Source organism: Oncorhynchus gorbuscha, linkage group LG12 (genome assembly GCF_021184085.1).
Source record: "Oncorhynchus gorbuscha isolate QuinsamMale2020 ecotype Even-year linkage group LG12, OgorEven_v1.0, whole genome shotgun sequence".
Lineage (NCBI taxonomy): Eukaryota > Metazoa > Chordata > Actinopteri > Salmoniformes > Salmonidae > Oncorhynchus > Oncorhynchus gorbuscha.
In genome coordinates this window covers 56,308,673-56,323,858 of record NC_060184.1, presented here as the reverse complement: position 1 = coordinate 56,323,858, position 15,186 = coordinate 56,308,673, and the positions used below count along the sequence as shown (strand labels likewise).

Sequence of the window (15,186 nt, the reverse complement as noted above, 5' to 3'; positions counted from 1 at the left end):
GTTCCCTAAAAAGTGAACTACTTTTGACGAGATCCCTATGGGCCCAGGTCAATAGTACTGCACTTTGTGGGGAATAGGTTTCCATTTGGGCAGCAGCATTTGAATGTTGCCTGCTGCCCTCTAGTGCTTTTCAAGCCAATTAGAAGTCTGCCTGGAGTTCCGTAATGACCTTTTATCATATCCCCATCAGTCCAATGTTTGGACAATATTTGCAATCTGTCAACCTCGGTAGAATGGCGTTCTCATTTAGTTGATTACATGATGTGTCCCAAAAGGCACCCTATTCCCAATATTAGTAGTGGACTATGTAGGGATTGAGTGCCATTTGGGACGCAACCTTGGATCTCTGAATTTAGAACCTCACAACACTTCAAAAAATTGTAACTTTGGATTGACTTTACCACTATGTGATGCAGACCACAATCAAACTACTCAGCAATCTTAATGGGTCAGGCAAAACATGACAACTGTTTTGCTCTCGACTTTTCTGATGAGTAGTTAGAGATTGACAGGATTCCAATTGACATACGAGTACATGATCATTTAGTGTATTGTGTTTTCTCTCTCAGGAGTTAAAGAATCTCATTCCTAAATCTGCGGTGGGGATACTCTCTGCTAACTCCAGCAACATTATCAACCTCATTATTGATGCCTACAATGTAAGTATAGATTGGATTGGTTTAGTTACTGGAGAAGATGCACTTCTGCACACTATCTACCTTTCATCCTTAAAGTAGTTGGCAAAACCATGCTGCTGCTACTGTTAAGTCATCACATTTCTCTTTCTGAACTGATCTTTCTATGGGAATAGTCAAAAATATGCATTTCTGCTTTTGTAAAACTGAAGCCTACTGAAAATGTTGTATATAATGTACAAAGGGCTAATTGTTGTTCTTTATGTGCTAGTCTCTTTCCTCAGAGGTGATTCTGGAGAACAGCAAGCTACCAGAGGGAGTGACCATAATGTACCAGTCACGCTGCAAGAACGGAGTGACTGGTGAGGGAGAGATGGGAAGAAAATGCTCCGATATCTCAATCGGTGACGAGGTGAGAAACCAAAACAACATGACATTGAATGTTTCTATTCCAAATACATATGTATTTATTTGAGATTTTCTTTTAAATTCAGGTTCAGTTATTTTAGCTTTCTTATCAAGTAAATATAATGTTTTCTGTATATGTAGGTGTCAAGGTCATTGTTTTTGTTACAAAATGTGATTATTATGCCTTATGTGTGAATGCATCCCTTCATCCCTGATCTGTAGGTGTCTTTCACCATAAGCATCACAGCTAAGCAGTGTCCTAAAATGGGCAAACCAGAGACCATCAAGATCAAACCCCTAGGGTTCAATGAGGAGGTGGAGATCACTCTGAACTTCATCTGCGAGTGTGACTGTCACAAAGATGGCATTGAGAACAGTGACATCTGCCACAATGGCAACGGGACATATGAATGTGGAGCCTGCAGGTAAGGCACTTGTGTTTCACTAGCAGAAGATCTTAACCCTTTATTCACCTTCCATATTGTAATCATTTCCATGGCATAGACATACATCATGATATTTGATACTGTATATATAATGTGTTGTAAATCTATTTCTATTGGCCATTAGCATGTGACTGTTTAAGTGCATTGCATCTGTTTGCATGTGAATATTTTTTACATAGGCAGTCTTTTATGCAGTCCTCCCTTTTTGTTAATAACATTACATTTCCTTTATTATCTGTCAGGTGCAATGAGGGCCATATTGGTAGACAGTGTGAGTGCAGCACCATCGAGGTGACCAGCGAAGACCTGGATAAGAGCTGCCGTAAAGACAGCGGTACAGACATCTGCAGCAACAACGGAGACTGTGTGTGTGGAACCTGTGAGTGCAAGAAGAGAGAGAACCCAGAGGAGCGGGATGTTCTGCGAGTGTGACAACTTCAACTGTGACCGCTCCAACAACAAACTCTGTGGAGGTACGCGAGTTCAGTTCATTGGATGATCAGTAAAGATTTTGTTTGCTGTGAAATGACGGTCAAGACCTGTGTTACATCTGAAGACCTGTGGAACATATTCCTCAGAACACAAACTACCTCTAGTGTTTGTGGCGTAATGGGTGATTTCCCAATGAAATTAGAGATCAGTTGATAAAATCAGACATGGCCTTTTATGAAATTAGATTTCCCGTGTTCAATTTAGCTTCATTTCATCTCTAATCTAGAATATTATCCATAGTATGAAATGTTTGAACTATAGAGGATCATCTCTGACCCTGTGTGTTGTGGCAGGACATGGTCACTGTGAGTGCAGGGTGTGTATATGTGATGCCAAGTGGACAGGCAGTGCCTGTGACTGTTCTCTGGACACCACGACCTGCCTGGCTTCCAACAAGCAGATCTGTAACGGACGAGGCACCTGTGAGTGTGGCATCTGCAAGTGTACTGACCCAGAGTTCGAGGGCCCCAGCTGTGAGATGTGTCCTACCTGTCCAGGGGTCTGCGCAGAACACAAGTGAGTTGAATAAAGGAATAGATTCATTGCATTTGTTTATTTTAATCTGTTTTAACTATGCAGAAAACAACAATATACAACAAGTTTATTTCCAAAACGCTATATTGAAAAAAATGCACATTTGTGTTTTTACATCAGAAATGATTCCTTATGGGTACCTTCTGTCATGTTTTGTCTTATATTGTCTTGTCATTTTGCTTTTCCTTCTGTTCGTTTTCCCCCTGCTGGTCTTTTTAGGTTCGTTCCCCTTTTTCTCTCTCCCTCCCTCTCTCTCTTCTCTCTGTCGTTCCGTTCCTGCTCCCAGCTGTTCCTATTCCCCCTAATCAATCATTTAGTCTTCCCACACCTGTTCCCGATCTTTTCCCCTGATTAGAGTCCCTATTTCTCCCCTTGTTTTCCGTTTCTGCCCTGTCGGATCCTTGTATATTGTTCACCGTGCTGTGTCTTTGTATCGCCCTGTCGTGTCGTGTTTCCCTCAGATGCTGCGTGGTGAGCAGGTGTCTGAGTCTGCTACGGTCAAGTGCCTTCCCGAGGCAACCTGCAGTTTATTATCGAGTCTCCAGTCAGTTCTCGTGATTACGAGTGATATTGTTTTTATGCTTTATTTACCGCTCCGATTTGTCTAGGAGTATTGCTATTTCCTTAAACTGGATTAAAGACTCTGTTTTCGCCAAGTCGCTTTTGGGTCCTCATTCACCTGCATAACAGAAGGATCCGACCTAAGAATGGACCCAGCGACTACAGACGCTCGTAACACTGCCGTCGAGATCCAAGGAGCCATGCTCGGCAGACACGAGCAGGAATTGTCTGCTGCTCGTCATGCCATGGAGAACCTGGCCGCTCAGGTTTCCGACCTCTCTGGACAGTTCCAGAGTCTTCGTCTCGTGCCACCTGTTACTTCCTGGTCTGCCGAGCCTCCGGAACCTAGGGTTAATAACCCACATTGCTACTCCGGGCAGCCCAAGGAGTGCCGCTCCTTTCTCACCCAGTGTGATATTGTGTTCTCTCTCCAACCCAACACATACTCTAGAGAGAGAGCTCGGGTTGCTTACGTCATTTCACTCCTTACTGGCCGGGCTCGAGAGTGGGGCACAGCTATCTGGGAGGCAAGGGCTGATTGTTCAAACAATTACCAGAACTTTAAAGAGGAGATGATTCGGGTTTTTGACCGTTCAGTTTTTGGTAGGGAGGCTTCTAGGGCCCTGGCTTCCCTATGCCAAGGTGATCGATCCATAACGGACTACTCTATAGAGTTTCGCACTCTTGCTGCCTCTAGTGACTGGAACGAGACGGCGCTGCTCGCTCGTTTTCTGGAGGGACTCCACGCAGTGGTCAAAGATGTGATTCTCTCCCGGGAGGTTCCTTCCAGTGTGGACTCTTTGATTGCTCTCGCCATCCGCATAGAACGACGGGTAGATCTTCGTCACCAAGCTCGTGGAAGAGAGCTCGCGTCAACGGTGTTTCCCTGCTCCGCATCGCAACCATCTCCCTCCTCTGGCTCAGAGACTGAGCCCATGCAGCTGGGAGGTATTCGCATCTCGACTAAGGAGAGGGAACGGAGGATCACCAACCGCCTGTGCCTCTATTGCGGATTTGATGGACATTTTGTCAATTCATGTCCAGTAAAAGCCAGAGCTCATCAGTAAGCGGAGGGCTACTGGTGAGCGCTACTACTCAGGTCTCTCCATCTAGATCCTGTACTACTATGTCGGTCCATCTACGCTGGACCGGTTCGGGTGCTACATGCAGTGCCTTGATAGACTCTGGGGCTGAGGGTTGTTTCATGGATGAAGCATGGGCTCGGAAACATGACATTCCTTTCAGACAGTTAGACAAGCCTACGCCCATGTTCGCCTTAGATGGTAGTCATCTTCCCAGTATCAGATTTGAGACACTACCTTTAACCCTCACAGTATCTGGTAACCACAGTGAGACTATTTCTTTTTTGATTTTTCGTTCACCTTTTACACCTGTTGTTTTGAGTCATCCCTGGCTAGTATGTCATAATCCTTCTATTAATTGGTCTAGTAATTCTATCCTATCCTGGAACGTTTCTTGTCATGTGAAGTGTTTAATGTCTGCCATCCCTCCCATTTCTTCTGTCCCCACTTCTCAGGAGGAACCTGGCGATTTGACAGGAGTGCCGGAGGAATATCATGATCTGCGCACGGTCTTCAGTCGGTCCCGAGCCAACTCCCTTCCTCCTCACCGGTCGTATGATTGTAGTATTGATCTCCTTCCGGGGACCACTCCTCCTCGGGGTAGACTATACTCTCTGTCGGCTCCCGAACGTAAGGCTCTCGAGGATTATTTGTCTGTGTCTCTTGACGCCGGTACCATAGTGCCTTCTTCCTCTCCGGCCGGGGCGGGGTTCTTTTTGTTAAGAAAAAGGACGGTACTCTGCGCCCTGCGTGGATTATCGAGGGCTGAATGACATAACGGTTAAGAATCGTTATCCGCTTCCCTTATGTCATCAGCCTTCGAGATTCTGCAGGGAGCCAGGTGCTTTACTAAGTTGGACCTTCGTAACGCTTACCATCTCGTGCGCATCAGAGAGGGGGACGAGTGGAAAACGGCGTTTAACACTCCGTTAGGGCATTTTGAGTACCGGGTTCTGCCGTTTGGTCTCGCCAATGCGCCAGCTGTTTTTCAGGCATTAGTTAATGATGTTCTGAGAGACATGCTGAACATCTTTGTTTTTGTCTACCTTGACGATATCCTGATTTTTTCACCGTCACTCGAGATTCATGTTCAGCACGTTCGACGTGTTCTCCAGCGCCTTTTAGAGAATTGTCTCTACGTGAAGGCTGAGAAGTGCTCTTTTCATGTCTCCTCCGTTACTTTTCTCGGTTCCGTTATTTCCGCTGAAGGCATTCAGATGGATTCCGCTAAGGTCCAAGCTGTCAGTGAGTGGCCCGTTCCAAGGTCACGTGTCGAGTTGCAGCGCTTTCTAGGTTTCGCTAATTTCTATCGGCGTTTCATTCGTAATTTCGGTCAAGTTGCTGCCCCTCTCACAGCTCTTACTTCTGTCAAGACGTGTTTTAAGTGGTCCGGTTCCGCCCAGGAGCTTTTGATCTTCTAAAAGAACGCTTTACGTCCGCTCCTATCCTCGTTACTCCTGACGTCACTAGACAATTCATTGTCGAGGTTGACGCTTCAGAGGTAGGCGTGGGAGCCATTCTATCCCAGCGCTTCCAGTCTGACGATAAGGTTCATCCTTGCGCTTTTTTTTCTCATCGCCTGTCGCCATCGGAACGCAACTATGATGTGGGTAACCGCGAACTGCTCGCCATCCGCTTAGCCCTAGGCGAATGGCGACAGTGGTTGGACGGGGCGACCGTTCCTTTTGTCGTTTGGACAGACCATAAGAACCTTGAGTACATCCGTTCTGCCAAACGACTTAATGCTCGTCAAGCTCGTTGGGCGTTATTTTTCGCTCGTTTCGAGTTTGTGATTTCTTACCATCCGGGTAGCAAGAACACCAAGCCTGATGCCTTATCCCGTCTTTTTAGTTCTTCTGTGGCTTCTACTGATCCCGAGGGGATTCTTCCTTATGGGCGTGTTGTCGGGTTGACAGTCTGGGGAATTGAAAGACAGGTTAAGCAAGTACTCACGCACACTGCGTCGCCGCACGCTTGTCCTAGTAACCTTCTTTTCGTTCCTGTTTCCACTCGTCTGGCTGTTCTTCAGTGGGCTCACTCTGCCAAGTTAGCTGGTCATCCCGGTGTTCGAGGCACTCTTGCTTCTATTCGCCAGCGCTTTTGGTGGCCGACTCAGGAGCGTGACACGCGCCGTTTCGTGGCTGCTTGTTCGGACTGCGCGCAGACTAAGTCAGGTAACCCTCCTCCTGCCGGTCGTCTCAGACCGCTCCCCATTCCTTCTCGACCATGGTCTCACATCGCCCTAGACTTCATTACCGGTCTGCCTTTGTCTGCGGGGAAGACTGTGATTCTTACGGTTGTCGATAGGTTCTCTAAGGCGGCACATTTCATTCCTCTCGCTAAACTTCCTTCCGCTAAGGAGACGGCACAAATCATCATCGAGAATGTGTTCAGAATTCATGGCCTCCCGTTAGACGCCGTTTCAGACAGAGGTCCGCAATTCACGTCACAGTTTTGGAGGGAGTTCTGTCGTTTGATTGGTGCGTCCGTCAGTCTCTCTTCCGGGTTTCATCCCCAGTCTAACGGTCAAGCAGAGAGGGCCAATCAGACGATTGGTCGCATACTACGCAGCCTTTCTTTCAGAAACCCTGCGTCTTGGGCAGAACAGCTCCCCTGGGCAGAATACGCTCACAACTCGCTTCCTTCGTCTGCTACCGGGTTATCTCCGTTTCAGAGTAGTCTGGGTTACCAGCCTCCTCTGTTCTCATCCCAGCTTGCCGAGTCCAGTGTTCCCTCCGCTCAAGCGTTTGTCCAACGTTGTGAGCGCACCTGGAGGAGGGTGAGGTCTGCACTTTGCCGTTACAGGGCACAGACTGTGAGAGCCGCCAATAAACGTAGGATTAAGAGTCCTAGGTATTGTTGCGGCCAGAGAGTGTGGCTTTCCACTCGCAACCTTCCTCTTACGACAGCTTCTCGTAAGTTGACTTCACGGTTCATTGGTCCGTTCCGTGTCTCCCAGGTCGTCAATCCTGTCGCTGTGCGACTGAACATCTTCGTCGCGTCCATCCTGTCTTCCATGTCTCCTGTGTCAAGCCCTTTCTTCGCACCCCCGTTCGTCTTCCCTCCCCCTCCCGTCCTTGTCGAGAGCGCACCTATTTACAAGGTACGTAGGATCATGGACATGCGTTCTCGGGACGGGGTCACCAATACTTAGTGGATTGGGAGGGTTACGGTCCTGAGGAGAGGAGTTGGGTTCCGTCTCGGGACGTGCTGGACCGTTCACTTATTGATGATTTCCTCTGTTGCCGCCAGGATTCCTCCTCGAGTGCGCCAGGAGGCGCTCGGTGAGTGGGGGGTACTGTCATGTTTTGTCTTATATTGTCTTGTCATTTTGCTTTTCCTTCTGTTCGTTTTCCCCTGCTGGTCTTTTTAGGTTCGTTCCCCTTTTTCTCTCTCCCTCCCTCTCTCTCTTCTCTCTGTCGTTCCGTTCCTGCTCCCAGCTGTTCCTATTCCCTAATCAATCATTTAGTCTTCCCACACCTGTTCCCTATCTTTTCCCCTGATTAGAGTCCCTATTTCTCCCCTTGTTTTCCGTTTCTGCCCTGTCGGATCCTTGTATATTGTTCACCGTGCTGTGTCTTTGTATCGCCCTGTCGTGTCGTGTTTCCCTCAGATGCTGCGTGGTGAGCAGGTGTCTGAGTCTGCTACGGTCAAGTGCCTTCCCGAGGCAACCTGCAGTTTATTATCGAGTCTCCAGTCAGTTCTCGTGATTACGAGTGATATTGTTTTTATGCTTTATTTACCGCTCCGATTTGTCTAGGAGTATTGCTATTTCCTTAAACTGGATTAAAGACTCTGTTTTCGCCAAGTCGCTTTTGGGTCCTCATTCACCTGCATAACACCTTCATGTGTGTGTAAAATATTACTGTTTTCTGATGTTTTTAGTCATAGATTTTAGATTAACATTTTTCATTTTTGTAAACCACAATGCAAAATGTATGCTTTAGGTCCTGTCTGTCCATTATTTAGCTGGAATGGAAAGGAATGTTCGCATCCTGTATATTTGACTGTGATATGTGGTTGTCTCAACTAGCAATCCTAAGATGAATTCACTTACTCTTATCAAAAGTGACTAACAGTATCTGCTAAATGACTAAATGTTTTTTTTTTTAATTACACACATCTCATATTACTGTATAGATTTCTGATGTCACAAATGTATCATTTGAACAGTTCTTTAAAAAAAATATATAATTATTTGTCTCTCTGAAATGAAACAGATAGGCATTGATAGTAGTTTTTAAACAAACGCATGGTTGTCATTGATCAACCCTGTGCCATGATTCGATAGTGAAAAAACACACCAATCTCGTTCAGAATTTCTTTAAACAATAAAAGCTAACGTTTCTGAAAATGTATATGTAGAATTTTGAAATTAATTCTGCTTTAAAAAATAAAAAAAAGTATTATTATTTGAGGGACCGATTCCTTGTCTCTTTCCTCAGCCTGAGTTTAATGCCTCTTAACCTTTTAAAATAGGCATAAAGAGATGTCTTCCTTTATCTGTCTTAACCTCAATTATTATTGTGGCCTTTGTTTGCTTTCTTCTGATAATTCCAAGATAGAGGACCAATGAAAAGTCTAGACACAACTGTGATATCTAAAACCAGTAGTTGTGGAACGGGTACAGCATTGTCCACTACAAACACCTGCATGTGGAGTGGAACCTCAATATCCAGCTTTCTTGCATTCCAGTAGACTATGAATATGAATATGTCACAAGTCTATCAAGCATCACAATGCGAGACTACCTGCGTGTGTTACTCCACCTGTACAGAGTTACATATCAATGTCCTGTCTTCCACAGGGAGTGTGTTCAGTGCAGGGCCTTTGGGACGGGGGAGAAGAAGGACACGTGTGAGAGAGACTGTAGCAACTTCAACCTGATCAAGGTGAAGGACAGGGACAAGCTGCCTCAGCCAGGACAGGCCTTCCCCCTGATGCACTGTAAGGAGAGGGATGCCAACGACTGCTGGTTCTACTACACCTACGCTGTCAACAAAAAGTCAGAGAAGGAGGTCCATGTGGTGGAACCACTAGGTGAGAGCATATTACATACAGCCTGCTATGTCATTGTGACTGAGGATATTACATACAGCCTACTATGTCATTGTGACTGAGCATATTACATACAGCTTACTAGGTCATTGTGACTGAGGATATTACATACAGCCTACTATGTCATTGTGACTGAGGATATTACATACAGCCTACTATGTCATTGTGACTGAGGATATTACATACAGCCTACTATGTCATTGTGACTGAGGATATTACATACAGCCTACTATGTCATTGTGGCTGAGGATATTACATACAGCCTACTATGTCATTGTGACTGAGGATATTACATACAGCCTACTATGTCATTGTGACTGAGGATATTACATACAGCCTACTATGTCATTGTGACTGAGGATATTACATACATCCTACTATGTCATTGTGACTGAGGATATTACATACAGCCTACTATGTCATTGTGACTGAGGATATTACATACAGCCTACTATGTCATTGTGACTGAGGACATTACATACAGCCTACTATGTCATTGTGACTGAGGATATTACATACATCCTACTATGTCATTGTGACTGAGGATATTACATACAGCCTACTATGTCATTATGACAGAGGATATTACATACAGCCTACTATGTCATTGTGACTGAGGACATTACATACAGCCTACTATGTCATTGTGACTGAGGATATTACATACATCCTACTATGTCATTGTGACTGAGGATATTACATACAGCCTACTATGTCATTGTGACTGAGGACATTACATACAGCCTACTATGTCATTGTGACTGAGGATATTACATACATCCTACTATGTCATTGTGACTGAGGACATTACATACAGCCTACTATGTCATTGTGACTGAGGATATTACATACATCCTACTATGTCATTGTGACTGAGGATATTACATACAGCCTACTATGTCATTATGACAGAGGATATTACATACAGCCTACTATGTCATTGTGACTGAGGACATTACATACAGCCTACTATGTCATTGTGACTGAGGATATTACATACATCCTACTATGTCATTGTGACTGAGGATATTACATACATCCTACTATGTCATTGTGACTGAGGATATTACATACAGCCTACTATGTCATTGTGACTGAGGATATTACATACAGCCTACTATGTCATTGTGACTGAGGACATTACATACAGCCTACTATGTCATTGTGACTGAGGATATTACATACATCCTACTATGTCATTGTGACAGAGGATATTACATACATCCTACTATGTCATTGTGACTGAGGATATTACATACAGCCTACTATGTCATTGTGACTGAGGATATTACATACAGCCTACTATGTCATTGTGACTGAGGACATTACATACAGCCTACTATGTCATTGTGACTGAGGACATTACATACAGCCTACTATGTCATTGTGACTGAGGATATTACATACAGCCTACTATGTCATTGTGACTGAGGACATTACATACAGCCTACTATGTCATTGTGACTGAGGATATTACATACATCCTACTATGTCATTGTGACTGAGGATATTACATACAGCCTACTATGTCATTGTGACTGAGGATATTACATACATCCTACTATGTCATTGTGACTGAGGATATTACATACAGCCTACTATGTCATTGTGACTGAGGATATTACATACATCCTACTATGTCATTGTGACTGAGGATATTACATACAGCCTACTATGTCATTGTGACTGAGGATATTACATACATCCTACTATGTCATTGTGACTGAGGACATTACATACAGCCTACTATGTCATTGTGACTGAGGACATTACATACATCCTACTATGTCATTGTGACTGAGGATATTACAGTGAAAACGGAGGTTATTTATTTGTCTATTGAGTCGTTTTGTGATTAGAGCTAGGAGTTTTTGCCTGACTAGGAAAAACTCTTGGCTCTAATGGTACTAGGGCCTAGTACTCCGGCCGGAAGTTCTTCCTGGTCAGCTTACAGGGTCAGGTAAAGTTCCTGGGCCTATATATAATGCAAATCAGGACGTCATTGTAAATCAGCATTTGCTCTTACAGTAACTGACTTGCATGGTCAAATAAATAAATACAAGTTGGGGTAACTGAATGTTCCTGCCTGTGTTCCAGACTGCCCTACGGGCTCTGACATCATCCCCATCGTGGCTGGCATGGTGGCGGGTATCGTGCTGATCGGCCTGGCTTTGCTTCTCATCTGGAAGCTGCTCATGATCATCCACGACAGGAGAGAGTTCGCCAAGTTTGAGAAGGAGAAGATGAATGCTAAATGGGACACGGTAAGGGAGTGGAGATGGTAGATACAGGACGCAAGAAGCCATTTTGGAGAACTATTCGTTATGGCCCATAATGGGGATGATGATGATGTACTTTTGCAGGTCCCAGTTTGTATTCTCCCTGACTGTAATTTCAGTAGGTTGATTGAGATGTGGACAACTGGTGTTATAGATATGGCCACTGTGTGAATCTCTTACACAGAGAACAGACTCCTGAAGGAACACAGAATTGGAAATATTTTACTCTCTCTCAACCTTTGATGACTATGACAGACCTGTTGCTTTTGACGATGACTTCGTAAGATGTCACACATTTTTCCACAGTCCTACCCAACAGTTTGTTTAAAATGTTCATAAAACCCTGTAGTTTTAAGTCATCTCTGTGCAAAATACAGCTATGAAAAAATGAATCCTTTTTGGAATGCGAAGGTCTGGACACACATCTGTCTTTTCATGGGAGTGGCTACAGCAGCTTAGTTTGTTCTGTGTTATGCTTCAACCTAGTGGCGTGTTATCCACACAGCAGGAGAGGTTCAATTCCAGACAGCTGGCAGGGTTTGAAATGCTTAATGATTCAGCTCATCCTGATTACTCCCAGTCAGACCAGCCACATGTTATAGCCTCTCTGGTCTGGTGACATGGGCAGGGCACTGAGGCTTCTGGGCCCTCTCATTATGGTACATGGAGAAGACACCAGACCTAAATGACTGTATGAGAGAGCCGACTGACCTGACTTGATACAGTACCAGTCAAAAGTTTGGACACCTACTCATTCAAGGGTTTTTCTTTATTTTTCACGATTTTCTACGTTCTGGAATAATAGTGAAGACATCAAAACTATGAAATAGCACATATGGAATCATGTAGTTACCAAAAAAGTGTTTAACAAATCAAAATATATTTGAGATTCTTCAAAGTAGCCACCCTTTGCCTTGATGACAGCTTTGCACACTCTTGGCATTCTCTCAACCAGTTTCATTAGGTAGTCACCTGGAGTGCCTTGTTAAGTTCATTTGTTGAATTGATTTCCTTCTTAATGCATTTGAGCCAATCAGTTGTGTTGTGACAAAGTAGGGGTGGTATACAGAAGATAGCCCTATTTGGTAAAAGACCAAGTCTATATTATGGCAAGAATAGCTCAAATAAGCAAAGAGAAACAACAGTCCATCATTAGTTTAAGACATGAAGGTCAGTCAATCCGGAAAATTTCAAGAACTTTGAACAAGTGCAGTCTCAAAAACCATCAAGCACTATGATGAAACTGGCTCTCATGAGGACCACCACAGGTAAGGAAGACCCAGTTACCTCTGCTGCAAAGGACAAGTTCATTAGTTACCAGTCTCAGAAATTGCAGCCCAAATAAATGCTTCAGAGTTCAAGAAAGACACATCTTAACATCAACTGTTCAGAGGAGACTGTGTGAATCAGGCCTTCCTGGTCTAATTGCTGCAAATAAACCACTACTAAAAGATACCAATAAGAAGAAGACTTCCTTGGGCCAAGAAACACAAGCAATGGACATTAGACCATTGGAAATCTGTCCTTTGGTCTAAAGAGTCCAAATTCGAGGTTTTTGATTCCAATCGCTGTGTCTTTGTGAGATGCAGAGTAGGTGAACGGATGATCTCCACAAGTGTGGTTCCCACCATTAAGCGTTGAGGAGGTTGTGTGAAGATGCTTCGCTGGTGACACTGTGGGTGATTTATTTAGAATTCAAGGCACACTTAACCAGCATGGCTACCACAGCGTTCTGCAGCGATACGCCATCCCATCTGATTTGCGCTTAGTGGGAATATCATTTGTTTTTCAACAGGACAATGACCCAACCCACACATCCAGGCTGTGTAAGGGCTATTTGACCAAGAAGGAGAGTGATGGAGTGCTGCATCAGATGACCTGGCCTCTACAATCACCCGACCTCAACCCAATTGAGATGGTTTGGGATGAGTTGGACCGCAGAGTGAAGGAAAAGCAGCCAACAAGTGCTCAGCATATGTGGGAACTCCTTATAGACGATTGGAAAAGCATTCCAGGTGAAGCTGGTTGAGAGAATGCCAAGTGTGTGTAAAGCTGTCATTAAGGCAAAGGGTGGCTACATTAAGGCAAAGGGTGGCTACTAAGAATCTAAAATATATTTTGATTTGTTTATCCATTTTTTTGTTACTACATGATTCCATATGTGTTATTTCATAGTTTTGATGTCTTCACTATTTTTCCACAATGTAGAAAATTGTTTTAAAAAATAAAGAAAAAACGTTGAATGAGTAGGTGTGTCAACTTTTGACTGGTACCGTATAAAAGGGGCATGTACCCAGCACTGTAAGATGATTATCAAAGGGAGATGATCAACCTGGGGCGGCAGGTAGCCTAGTGGTTAGGGCGTTGGACTAGCAACCGGAAGGCTGCAAGATCTAATCCCTGAGCTGACAAGGTAAAAATCTGTCTTTCTGCCTTTCAATAAGGCAGTTAACCCACTGTTCCTAGGCCGTCATTGAAAATAAGAATTTGTTCTCAAGTGACTCGCCTAGTTAAATAAAGGTACAAATTTGTAAAAACTCTGAGTCCTGGATCCTGATGTAGAAACACCCCTTTTTCAGGGGATTCATTTTTTCACTTCTTTGTCATATCATTGTTTCATTCCTTCTCATTTGTCTTCACCCATGCTTTTCATTTCATTCTCTGTTTCCTGTTCTTAATTGTCTGTCCCACTCTCTCAACCCATAGCAAGAGAATCCAATTGACAAGAGCCCCATTAAAAAGTTCCAGAATCCAAACTATGGACTTAAAACTGTGGATCTATAAGTTTGTATTTAATGTCCCTCTCCTCTGTTTTCCTGCATGGGTTTCCTGTTTGTTTATATGTATGTTTGTCAACTTGACAGCCGTCCCGTCGGTTAGTAGTTTAAATGGAGGTAAGTATTAACAGGTGGTCACGTGTAGGCCCAGTACACTTCAGTTTAAGTTTAGTATTTATATCATATTTAATTCTACAGTATGATGGAAATGGCATGTTGTGACTGTGACGTTTGTTGATATCTCTTCTAAAAGTGTTCCCTGGATGACAACACAAATGCTCACTCACAATGACAGCAACGTATCCAGGTGATAGCACGATCAGTTGGAAAGATCTGTCCAAAGAATGCTTCATAATCATTTGATATTCTCAATGGATGGCTCTGATTTTGTTGTGGTGTTTTTTTCCTAATAAATTTGTTGCAGCTGTGTTCACACGACTGACATGTTATGTGACAGGTATTATGACTGACTGTACATTACAATTCTAACATTTTCTCCTTGTTTCTCTTGTGCCTTCCAGGGCGAAAACCCTATCTACAAGAGTGCTGTTACGACAGTGGTCAACCCCAAATATGAAGGCAAATGATGGAGCTTGAAAAACACTGTATGCAAATATAGTTATAGGGGATCGAGGGTGAGAGGGATAGTGGCATGGGAGGGGGGATTCATTGTATGTATTTTGTAATTTCTTCTTTTTGTTGCTTCAGTATTATAACATTACATTTGGCCAATACATTTGGCATGTTTACTAACATTTTATTTTCTATGCATTATCTTTTTTTAAGTAAAGTTGTGTGTATATACTTTTAAGATTATTTCATTTCTTGAACCACTGTTTGAAATGAAGGTTTTTGCCACAGAACTGGTATGGGCAAAGGGTTTTACCTTTCAAAGACAACATCTGTACTCCAAA

General features: G+C 43.7%; 1 pseudogene; it reads left to right on the top strand.

Annotated features, from left to right (window-relative positions):
* The window catches only part of LOC123991143, a 30,920-nt pseudogene extending 15,844 nt beyond the window's left edge, over positions 1 to 15,076 (top strand).
* The last annotated feature ends 110 nt before the right edge of the window (positions 15,077 to 15,186 follow it).